This window comes from Eublepharis macularius, chromosome 11 (genome assembly GCF_028583425.1).
Source record: "Eublepharis macularius isolate TG4126 chromosome 11, MPM_Emac_v1.0, whole genome shotgun sequence".
NCBI classification, from domain to species: domain Eukaryota; kingdom Metazoa; phylum Chordata; class Lepidosauria; order Squamata; family Eublepharidae; genus Eublepharis; species Eublepharis macularius.
This window is the reverse complement of record NC_072800.1, coordinates 60794856-60805772: the sequence shown is the minus strand read 5'-3', so window position 1 is coordinate 60805772 and position 10917 is coordinate 60794856.

Here is a 10917-nt window from a genome sequence, read left to right as displayed (position 1 = left end):
ATCAGATCAGGAAGAGACAGATTCAGTAAATGGATTTTTTAAATTCAGGAATCACAGTACAACCAACTAACATAAGGCAATTGCTGAGAATGACTGTTTAACTGTAACAATGCTGACTATATACTCCTTGCCCCTCCCTTTTCCTATGGAATGAAACTCTTGGCTTTGACAGCCTTTCAGCGCTAGAAAACTAAACTGCAACTATGTAACTTCCCTACCTTCTGTAACTGACAGGCTAACTCCTGTCAGACATTAAACTGCAACTCTGTAACTTCTGCCTTCTATGCCAGACAGGTTAACACATGTCTGACACGATGAACCATTTCATTACACTATGGTCCCATTCCCTTTATGAAAATGCCCTCCTAAACATTTCTCTTTTTTGTACATTCTGCAAAGTGAGAGAAGTGTGGGGCCTTCCTGACCTACTCAGCCGAACCATTCCACACAGTGAATTTTTTTTCTGATGTGGTTGGGAAAATGGGGATTTTGGATTCTCCATGCTCAGGCTTAAAGAAGCCAGAGTTAACAATGTAGTCCTGTGTAATTATTATTCCAGTCTAAGCTCATTGATTCCAATGTGCTAGAGTAACTCTGCATAGGACTGCACTGTCATTAGCTTCTGGAATCAATAAAAAGCTTTTTTATACCAGCAACCATTCTGAAGTTGCAGAGGTGTTTGGCTTTTTTTTAAAAGATACTTAATATTGTATATACATTTCTAATTGTGTCCAAACATGAGATTTCAGGGATAAGACAGAATGAGGGTTCAAATAAATATATGGCGAACCTTGGAGGGCTGTCATGACGCTCAGGTGTAAAACCAGCTGGAATCATCATTCAATTTATTTTCTGCATTCTGATTTTACTGAGGTTCATATATCCCTTTTAATGCCTCTTGTACAGATGCCTTTGAAGTATTCCTCCATGTTAACATACTTATACCTACTTCTGCACCCAAATTGCATCCAGTGTAAAATTATTTCCCTGGCTGCTTTCTTAACAGTTGTGGCGAATGACTATCATGGGTTAAGTAAATACATTGCTCAAAGTAGGTTAGCTTGTCTGTAGGAGAAATCGATGTTGGCAAATAATTTCTACACATTTGCAATTCTGTACAAAATCTTCCTGGTATCACAAAATCTGGATTTTGAAACAAACCCATTCAAACAACAATTGTCCACTCAGTTAAAACTATCTAAACTAGTGGCCATTGTAATATGGCAGTAGATTCCATAAAGCAATTATGTATTTTGAATTCTTTTATTAGAACATACTAATTAAATGAGCTTTAAATGATCTACTAAGCGATAGACCTTTTATCAATGTGGCTCAACTCCTGAAGAAGGCTAGGCTGAAAAATAGAGTCCAGGAAATGGAACAAAACCATTGTATGTACAGAACTTTTGTATGTATTAAATTACATCTCTTCTTTTGCCTTGCATTGTGGCTTATCTGGTTGGACAGGAGGAGGGGAAAGAATTAGCATCAAGGAACAGATTCTGTTTTAATGCCTAACTGTATGAGTAAAGTTTGGTTTTCTTAAAACTGCAGCATCTTGGTACTGGAAAGAAGCATGCTGATGTTCCTTTCTAGTTTGGTGTAGTAGTTAAGAGTGGTGGGACTCTAATCTGGAGAGCCGAGTTTGATTCCTCCACTTGAAGCCAGCTGGGTGACCTTGGGTCAGTCACAGCTCTCCAAGAGCTCTCTCAGCCCCACCTACTTCACAGGGTGAGTGTTAATAATAACAACATACTTTGTAAACCACTCTGAGTGGATGTTCAGTTGTCTTGAAGGGCAGTATATAAATTGAATGTTGTTGTTGTTGTTATTAAACAGACAAAAGAGAAATTCACATTTCTAGTAAGCCCTCCCCACAACATTTCCATTCAGTGATCACGTTGTTATAACAGATGGATGAAAATTTGGAAGTATGCCACCAGCAATGACCACAGCAAAACAGTGAAAAAACTCAGCTTTACTTTTGTTACAGCTATACTTCCTCTTGAGACTCTGTGCAGTCTGATTCTGCCTTTTTCTGGATCTTCACATCTTCGTGCTCCTTTCGTTGCTGTATTTTGGTTTATTAAAGCCCAAGACAAACATGGTATTTGAATTTGCACCTAGTAAACATGTGGAGTGGGAGGGAAGGCAGCATGGTATAGCCCCGTCTTGTCAGATCTTGGGAGCTAAGCAGGGTTCGTACCTGGATGGGTGACCACCAAGGAAGACTCTGCAGAGGACGGCACTGGCAAACCACTGCTGCTTCTCACTTGCGTTGAAAGCCCCTTGGCTGGGGTTGCCATAAGTCAGTTGTGACTTGACAGTTCACACACAGACGTGAAGTGATGTTCACAGTTGCAATGCAGAGAAGTCAGAGGTATGTGGCTGAAGTTTTGAGTAATATTGCTGATTAATGGACTGCAATCATGTGATATGTACTTGTGACCCTTAAAGAAAAACCTACAAGGGAAATTAGATAGAAGGGCTGTTATTTTTTACATGTCACATATTATAAGCATATACAACTGTACGTACCAACAAAAAGCATGTCTTTGGTCAGAAACTGGTACAGAGAATTAAAGACTGCTGAGAGCAGCTGAGTGAGTTCAAGTTTCCATAAATACAGAGCCACACACTTGCAAAACATCCATTGTGAAATGAGAGCTATGTAAGAAGACACAATGGCTCATTTCAGCATGTTGCCTACAAGCACAGTAACAAGTTCATCATCTGGATGCCCATTATATGGAGCTGGAGTTCAAACACACACAAAAAGTACTGGGCAAATAAATGTTTGGATACTTAAGATAAGTGACTTAAAAAAAACATAGCTTGTGAGGCAAGGTAATATAAGTTGCTGTGGTTTGGAAGGGTCTCAAAGCTTCACAGGGTATACTATGTAAGGATTCCGGATGGCCCTGTCAACTTCCTACTTAGGGTTGCCAGTCCCTTGGTGGGGGGGTCCCTCATCCAGCTCCCCACTACCACTGGACTGCAAGCAAGCAAGTTCTTCTGGGGTGTGAGATATCCCCCTAGGGTTGCCACCTCTGAGTTGGGAAGTTCTTGGAGATTTGGGGGTGGAGCCTGGAGAGAGTGGTGTTTGGGGAGGCAAGGGACCTCAACAGAGGGGAGCAGATGGACCTCTAATACCATAGAGTCCCCACTCCAAAGCAGCCATTTTCTCCAGGGAAACAGATGTCTATTTTCTGGAGATAGGGTTGCCAGGTCCCTGGGAGGCCAAACTGGGGGGATAGGGGGTGCGAGAGGGAGTTGGATAGGGGGGCACTTATCTTGTGTGTGTGCAAAGTGAGTGCGTTCTGGTTCGCCCCATCAGGAATGGTATCATTCATGATGTGACGCAGATATAATGGGTTGTGCAGGGGCCGATTGTGTGCAAATCAGCCACAAACACTAAATTGGGGGGGCAATTTTCACTCAGTCGGCCCCCAGCACAACCCATTACTTCTGTGTCATGCCAGAAATAATGTCACGACATGGGTGCATGTGAGGGTGCTCCAGAGCACATGGGAGTGCGCTTCACCTCTGCTGCTGCGTTCCTGCACCTTTCTTCCCCCTGCCAGCCAGGTAAGAGGCACCAGGGGAGGTGGAGGCTGGGGGTGGGGGATCCCTCCTCCCACTGGAGGACTAGCAAGCCTATCTGGAGATCAGTTGTAATTTCAGAAGATTTCCAGCTATCACCTGGAGGTTGGCAACCCTATCTCCCTTCCCAGCAGGCACATGGCACCTTAGTCCTAGAAGAATCCCATCACACATGCAGCATACTAACGTTTAAGTCCTAGAACTAAATGGTAGGAATAGAGTCTGGCATCATTTCTGGGGGAAATCCAGAAGTAATGTCAGTCCTCTCTAGGTATTGCTGAAAACTCTGTGGTTTTACCATAAAGTAGCTGATGACTTTCCTCCCTGTGACCCCACCCCACCCTGTCTCCTGTTGCCTCTCTAGGACAGTAGTACTATTGGTGTGCTTGCCTGGGTTTGGAATGGCTCTGACTGATGAATACATACTGAAGCATGTATGCTATTAATACAAGAAGTTGTAACATGTCATAAAATGTGGCAAAGATAGTGTTCAAACAGGATACTTTTATGATATTTATTTATTTATAGTCCACCTTTCTCACTGACGAAATATAAATACAGTGCAATAGAGACCACAGAGACAACCAGTGAACAGTGCAACAAGCTCAGAATTGCAGAATCAATGAGCGCAACAAACTACCTGACCAAGGCATTCTGAACACTTTATGGTCACTACAGAGCTTTCTTTAAAACTGCATGATTAATTTTGCCCCTGGAAAATAATAATTCTAAGGTCTCCTTGGGCTCACAAGTTCCCTTCTGTCATTCATGGTCCAGAAATTAATCACTTCGATTTTCTTGGAAAACCAGCTATGATTTCTACACCATAGCCCATGGTTTACTCATAGTTCTGGGCTCTATCATACCATGGAATAACCATGTAATGGTAAGCAAGGCTGATCTGTGATGGCCCCTCCCCCAAGTTTTATCAGGCAAAAAAGAATGTACTTCCTCTCTGTGGAAAACATGAAACAGAATAATGGGATTGCCTAGGACAATTAATCCCTAACACTTTACTTTCCCTCGCTTGTAAATTGATAGCATTTGGGTCATAGTTTAATGGTAGAACATGTTTTGCATACATTTTCAGTCTCTGGTATTGCCACTAAAGGACCTCTGATAACAGTATTAGGCAAAAGATTTATCTGCTTGAGCTCTGGTCCTGTGTGACAGTAAATGCACGTATAGCCTGTATGTACCTGTTTGTAAGAAAGAACCAACATGTGTTCACTTTACAAATGAAACCAGGGATAAATGTGGAATTTCACATGTCCAGCTGTATATATGTTGAATGTAATGCGAGGATAACTCAGTGCATATATAAAGAATAATCAAGGCTGCTTCCACCACAAGGGTGGTAGCTGGACTGCTGATATGATTCTGTATGAAATGGACCTTGCCATGGAGATTCCAGACAGCCCAGGGTAATCTGTTTTCTCTCCATTTTTAGCAGTGGTTTCCCTTTCATGCCTCCCCATGTTCTCACATGACCGTCAGGATTCTCCATGCACCCTGTTTAATTTTTTTTTTTAAAAAAAATTGAGACTCACACGAGTAGCACAGCACTGCACAGAAGCAACACAATATTTTAAAAACTTTTTGGAAAAATGAATTTGCAGATACCTCCAATGATCCCCTTACCGCTGCCTAAACGGCAGGCTAAGCTGTGGGTGACTCTTTTTTGAAAGATAGGAGTAATGCTGGATAGGAATAATACAATATCTTTAACAACCTTTTAAATATTTGCAGAGCGTCCAACAACCTCCTTCCCTCTGTTTAAAAGGCAGACAATTCTCTTCTGTTATGCTTACTGTTTGCCAGGGACTGGCACCTTGAGATCATCAACAAATGAAAAGAATAACTGACTAGCATCTCGCAGAAGTCCTGCAATTGCACTCTTTCCCCTTTAGACACAAGAAACTGCTTGTTCTGATAGTGTCCTGCCCAGGAAATACCAGGCTTTTTTAAACAGGTTTTAAATAAAGCAGATTTTGTGTGTGGAAAGAATAGGCTGTTAACCATCTGTGCACAAATACAAGTTGGTGTTGTGTGAAAACATGAAAAAAAACATGTACCACGCGATGGCTGAAAATTGGAAAATTGGTGTGGAAGCACCATAAGTGTACATACTGCAAACAGGGTCCTGGGGAGCCACTATCAGGGTCAGAACAGATAACTTATTGGTAGATTATCTGCCTTGGTATAATGCAACTTCATATGTAGGGCTACAACAGAAAGCACTGTGGTGCTGAGGATTCAACTAGCCCTCTCCCCCACCTAGGGTTACCAGGTCCCCTTACCCTCCCAGTGGGAGAGTGGGTATCTGGCTCTCACCATCTCTGTGACTCTTTCTCTCTTGTGCGCCCCACACCCGTGCAATGATGTCACTTCTGGTGACATCACTTCCAGGCAATGCCATCGTGCAGGCGCAAGAGCATACATGTGCTTTATAGCGGGCCAATTTGAGTAGCAGTGCTGTTGGAGCAGTGCGATGATACTCCCGGGACGTGACATCTTCACACCGCCCTGGGACCATGCCTGGGAGGCCGGCTCCCATGCCTTTCCCCCCTGCCAGCCAGGTGATTGGTGATTGGGGGGTTGGGGGTGGGAGCAGGGAATCCCTTGCTCCCTCCGGAGGACTGGTAACCCTCCCTCTACCCATGGATGATAAAAATCCCAATAAGAAAGTTTCCAAAAGATGCTGCAAAGTGGACAAAGAACACTGAGATCGTCGAAGGCTTTCACGGCCGGAGAACGATGGTTGTTGTGGGTTTTCCAGGCTGTATTGCCGTGGTCTTGGCATTGTAGTTCCTGACGTTTCGCCAGCAGCAGTGACACTGAGAGATCTCTCTTTTGGTGCTACACCTCTGAAGATGCCAGCCACAGCTGCTGGCGAAACGTCAGGAACTACAATGCCAAGACCACGGCAATACAGCCCAGAAAACCCACAACAACCAACACTGAGATCCATCGCTTTTTGATACATAAGACCTTCCTCGTGATTTGCCTTTTATTGGCCGTCATAGTCACTAGCATTTGAATACTCTGAATAAGGGCCAAAATCTTTTATTATGCTTGTGCTGCATACGTTGTCTTGGATCCTCTAGACCTTTCCACAGACTGAAGGGATTTCCATTCATATCATGCAACTTCTGTGTCTCCCCCTCCCACTGCATCCCCCAAAGCCCCCCAATGCCACTCTTGAATGAAACAGAATGAGTGGTGAGTCAGAGTTGTACCCTAAGGAATGTTATCCCTAGACCCCACAACAGTCCTAAGGCCTATGAAGTACTTTTTAAATGGAGAAGTGTAACAATTCCCAATTCTTTTCATGTCCATTTATGAGCCTATAATTTGTAACCTCTGCAAAATATTGTTTAGATATGATATTGGAGAGATCAAAACTCGCCGGGCCCCCTTTTTTTTTAAAAAGAGCAATAGGTCAAAAAAGTGCATGAAAGAATCCCAGAGCAATTGCTAGAAATATGACGCTTGATATTGGGAGGAGGAGAGGAAGGGAAGATTAATGACAGATGACTGCTTTACTCCTGAAGAGTCTTCAACTCTTCACCAGAATATTGTTGTGAAGGCAAAGTTGTTGTTCAGCCTCGGTGACCATAGCAACTCATTAGCAACCGAAGGATGACTTTTCATTTGCTATAAAGGTGCTTGCAGATCCTTTTACCAGTTCGTAACCATCCAATCACAGTATCTCAGCGCAGGTGTGAGGGTTTTGCCTGTAACTTAGCTTATGAAACACCTGGGCTTTTAAATCTGCAGTTGAGCTTATGTAATCATATCTGTGACTGGCATTTTGTAAGGAAATGTGATATATTTGTTTTGTTCTTAACTGTATCCCATCCTTTTAGTTTATGGTATATTCTGCACATTTCTATTAGTAATAAAAATAACTTAGAATAGATTTCATATAGTGATTCTAGAATGTTTGAAATAGAGGTGGCAGCTACATTGATTTCAAAACAGAAGCCATGTAACATCAACAAAAATAACAGAAAACAGTGTGTAATTGTTTGAGTTCTGCAGAATTCTTCCGCTGGCTATTAAAAACAAAAAGAAGGAGCAGGGAAGAGGTTTCAGAGCATGTTCTTAAGACCCCCTTATCTACATCCTGTGTAGAACACCACACAGATAGGAACAGTGCACAAAAAAGATTTCACACTGCTTTGTGATCTTTGGTTGTTCTTACCAGAAGACATCACATGGGTTTTACTTTTGGATTTTGAGCATTTAAAGCACTTCACATAACATTATCTTGGTAATACTTTACAACATCCCTGCAAGATAGGCCACATTTCAGAAGGGTGGGGAGACTGAGCTTGAGAGAAGACTCGGACTCCTAAGGACACTTAGAAATTTGATGCAGGAAGATGAAACTTCCTTCCTCGCATTTCATGCCTAGCCAATATGCTTTTCTATCTTTCATCATTATGCCTGCAAGAAACAGCTGAAAGAAGACCTGGTGCTACCCCTCTCGTCAATCTGCTTACAAGAGTTTAGGCCAAGCCTCAGCCAACTCAAAGCATAAGGAACTGTGCCAAGTAGGGTTTTTTTTCCTCCTGAAGGGTTTTGCTGGTGTGACAACTCATGGCCTGAAACAATGAGATTGTTGTCAAGAGTAGCAGATTGGCTCTTAGTAACTGAAAAAGGTTAATCAAAAAGAGTCCAGTAGCACCTTTAAGACTAACCAATTTTATTGTAGCATAAGCTTTCGAGAATCACAGTTCTCTTCGTCAGATGCATGGAGGGCCAATAGAAACTGGTCAAATATAGAGGAGGAGAGGGGAGGGGGGAGGAGAGGGGAGATGCAAACAACTCCTTTGATATGGAGATGCAAACAGCTCCTTTTGATGTGGGGATCAGTTTGCTTCTGTAAAGGTTCAAAGGAGTTTGCCGTGTTAGTCTGTAGTAGCAAAATCAAAAAGAGTCCAGCAGCACCTCCAAGACCAACCAATTCCACTGCAGCACAAGCCGTCGAGAACCACAGCCCTCCCCACCAGAGGCATCTGACAAAGAGAACTGTGGTCCCCGAAAGCCCACGCCAGGTGCCACTGGACTCTCCCCGACCCCGCCTATGTAAAGGAAATCAGTTACCTGTGATAATGAGATAACTGACGAAGAGAACTGTGATTCTCGAAAGCTTATGCTACAATAAAATTGGTTAGTCTTAAAGGTGCTACTGGACTCTTTTTGATTTCGCTACCACAGACTAACACGGCTAACTCCTCTGGATCTATGAAAAAGGTTAAGGCCATGATGACAATGTTCCAGAAACTCCTTTCCAAACCAAGTATCCCAGAAACTAAAACACTGATGAACCCGCTTTTTGAAATAGCAGAAAATTACGACTATTGCCTTACATAGAAAAGAAACAGAAACCCTAAAGAGGTCTGACGGGGCATGTTATGGCTGTTGTTCAGTGGCCTCCTGTTGAGGAGTTATTTTAAGTGATACGAAAGTGTAACAGTTCTCTTATCAAGTTTAAAGGTAGAGAGTTCTACCACACCCAAGCTCTGAAGGTCATTTCTCCTTTAATAAATAGTCTCGCTGTTAACAGCCCCTCTTTCCCTACACAACTTCTCCTCTGCCCACTCCCTCCTCCCATTTTGTGATCCAGTCTTCAATCAACACTCCCCCCCGCCCCCATTGCCATTGCTGCTTTCCTCAGAATTCCTATGAGGTGCTCTAAGAAAATTATGTGTTGGTAATGGCTTTTAATCTTTAATTATACTGACATTGAATGGATGCTGGGGTGGATCCTACCCCTCCACCAAACAAAATTTTGAAGCCTTCTCCGACTTCCCATTGCTTTTATCCTACTCTCAGCCTGGTCTAGAACTTGCTGTTAAATAATAATAATATAACATTCAATTTATATACCGCTCTTCTGGACAACTTAATGCCCATTCAGAGCAGTTTACAAAATATGCTCTTATTATCCCTGCAACAAACACCCTGTGAAGTGGCTGGAGCTGAGAGAGTTCCAGAGATCTGTGACTAGCCCAAGGTCACCCAGCTGGCTTCAAGTGGAGGAGTGGGGAATCAAACCCGGCTCTCCAGATTAGAGTCCCGCTGCTCTTAACCACTACACCGAACTGGCTGTCATGGTTTGCAGAAAGCCAGGAGAGTGGGGGCTCTCCTGACCTCCTCAGGCAGGCCATTCAAGTCAATACTGTAATTAGGGGTATGTGATTCAGTATATCTGGTCTGAATATATACCCCCAAATACCTTAGATAATCCCAATCAAATTCTGGATTCTTGGATTTACCAATATTGGCTTCCCAATTAATTCTGAATATATCCAGAATTCTGAATATATATATTCTCAGAATTAATTGAGTCCATTATTCCTTATGGGGTAAGCTTTCTTGAGGGCTGGAGGATCTGTTTTTAAAGTAAACTACACCAAAATTTTAGTGTTGTGAGGGCTGCCTGTCCTTTAAAGACCCCCCAAAGTTTCAAATGAATCAGACCAAGAGATATGATTCTACAGTCCCCTGAACAAGATGCCCCCATCCACTCTTCATTGTAGCCCAAATTGCATGTTTTCTCCTGGTCAAAGAAGGCTTACCCAAACACAGAAGAGCAACCACTGAACCAATGCCTCTCTGAAAAGACCAACAATGCCCAACACAACTGGAGAATACCAGCAAAACCTGCCTGGCAGAACTCCTCACCCTGAAAGTGTGACTTGGGTACCCCCCCCGCCCTTTCCTTTTCATTGCTTTCCTGGCCAAGGAGAGAGGGCGAAGAGACGGGGAAGGAGGTGACTTTCAAATATATCTGGCATTACGTGTTAGAGAGAGTCGCTGCATTGTTTGTCCAACCTGTGACAGACAGGACAGAAGTTTCAACTGAAATGCCATTTATCTTTAAGAATATACAATTACTCAATAAAAACATAAAGAGACATAACAGCAGAAACCAGGGAGGAGACCAGTAACAGCTACTGGGCGTATGTCAAACAGAACAAAAAAGTCTTCATCTACCAGTAGGATACAGCAATAGCGAGAGACAGGTGAATCTCCCTGGGGAGGGAGTTTGAAAGTTTGGGCACTACAATTGAGAAGGCTGTTTCTTGGGTTGCCACTTGTCTAGCAGATGGCAGGAGCACCCAAAGCAGGGCTTCTGAAGATGACTGGAGTGGACTGTAGGTTCATAAGGGAAAAGATAGCACGAAGTATGTTGGTTCCAAAGTGTACACCACCACCTTGAATTGGGCTCAGAAACAAATTGGAAAGCCAGTGTAGATGGAGCAAGACTGGAGTGATGTGGCCCTACTCTAATCAGGCTGC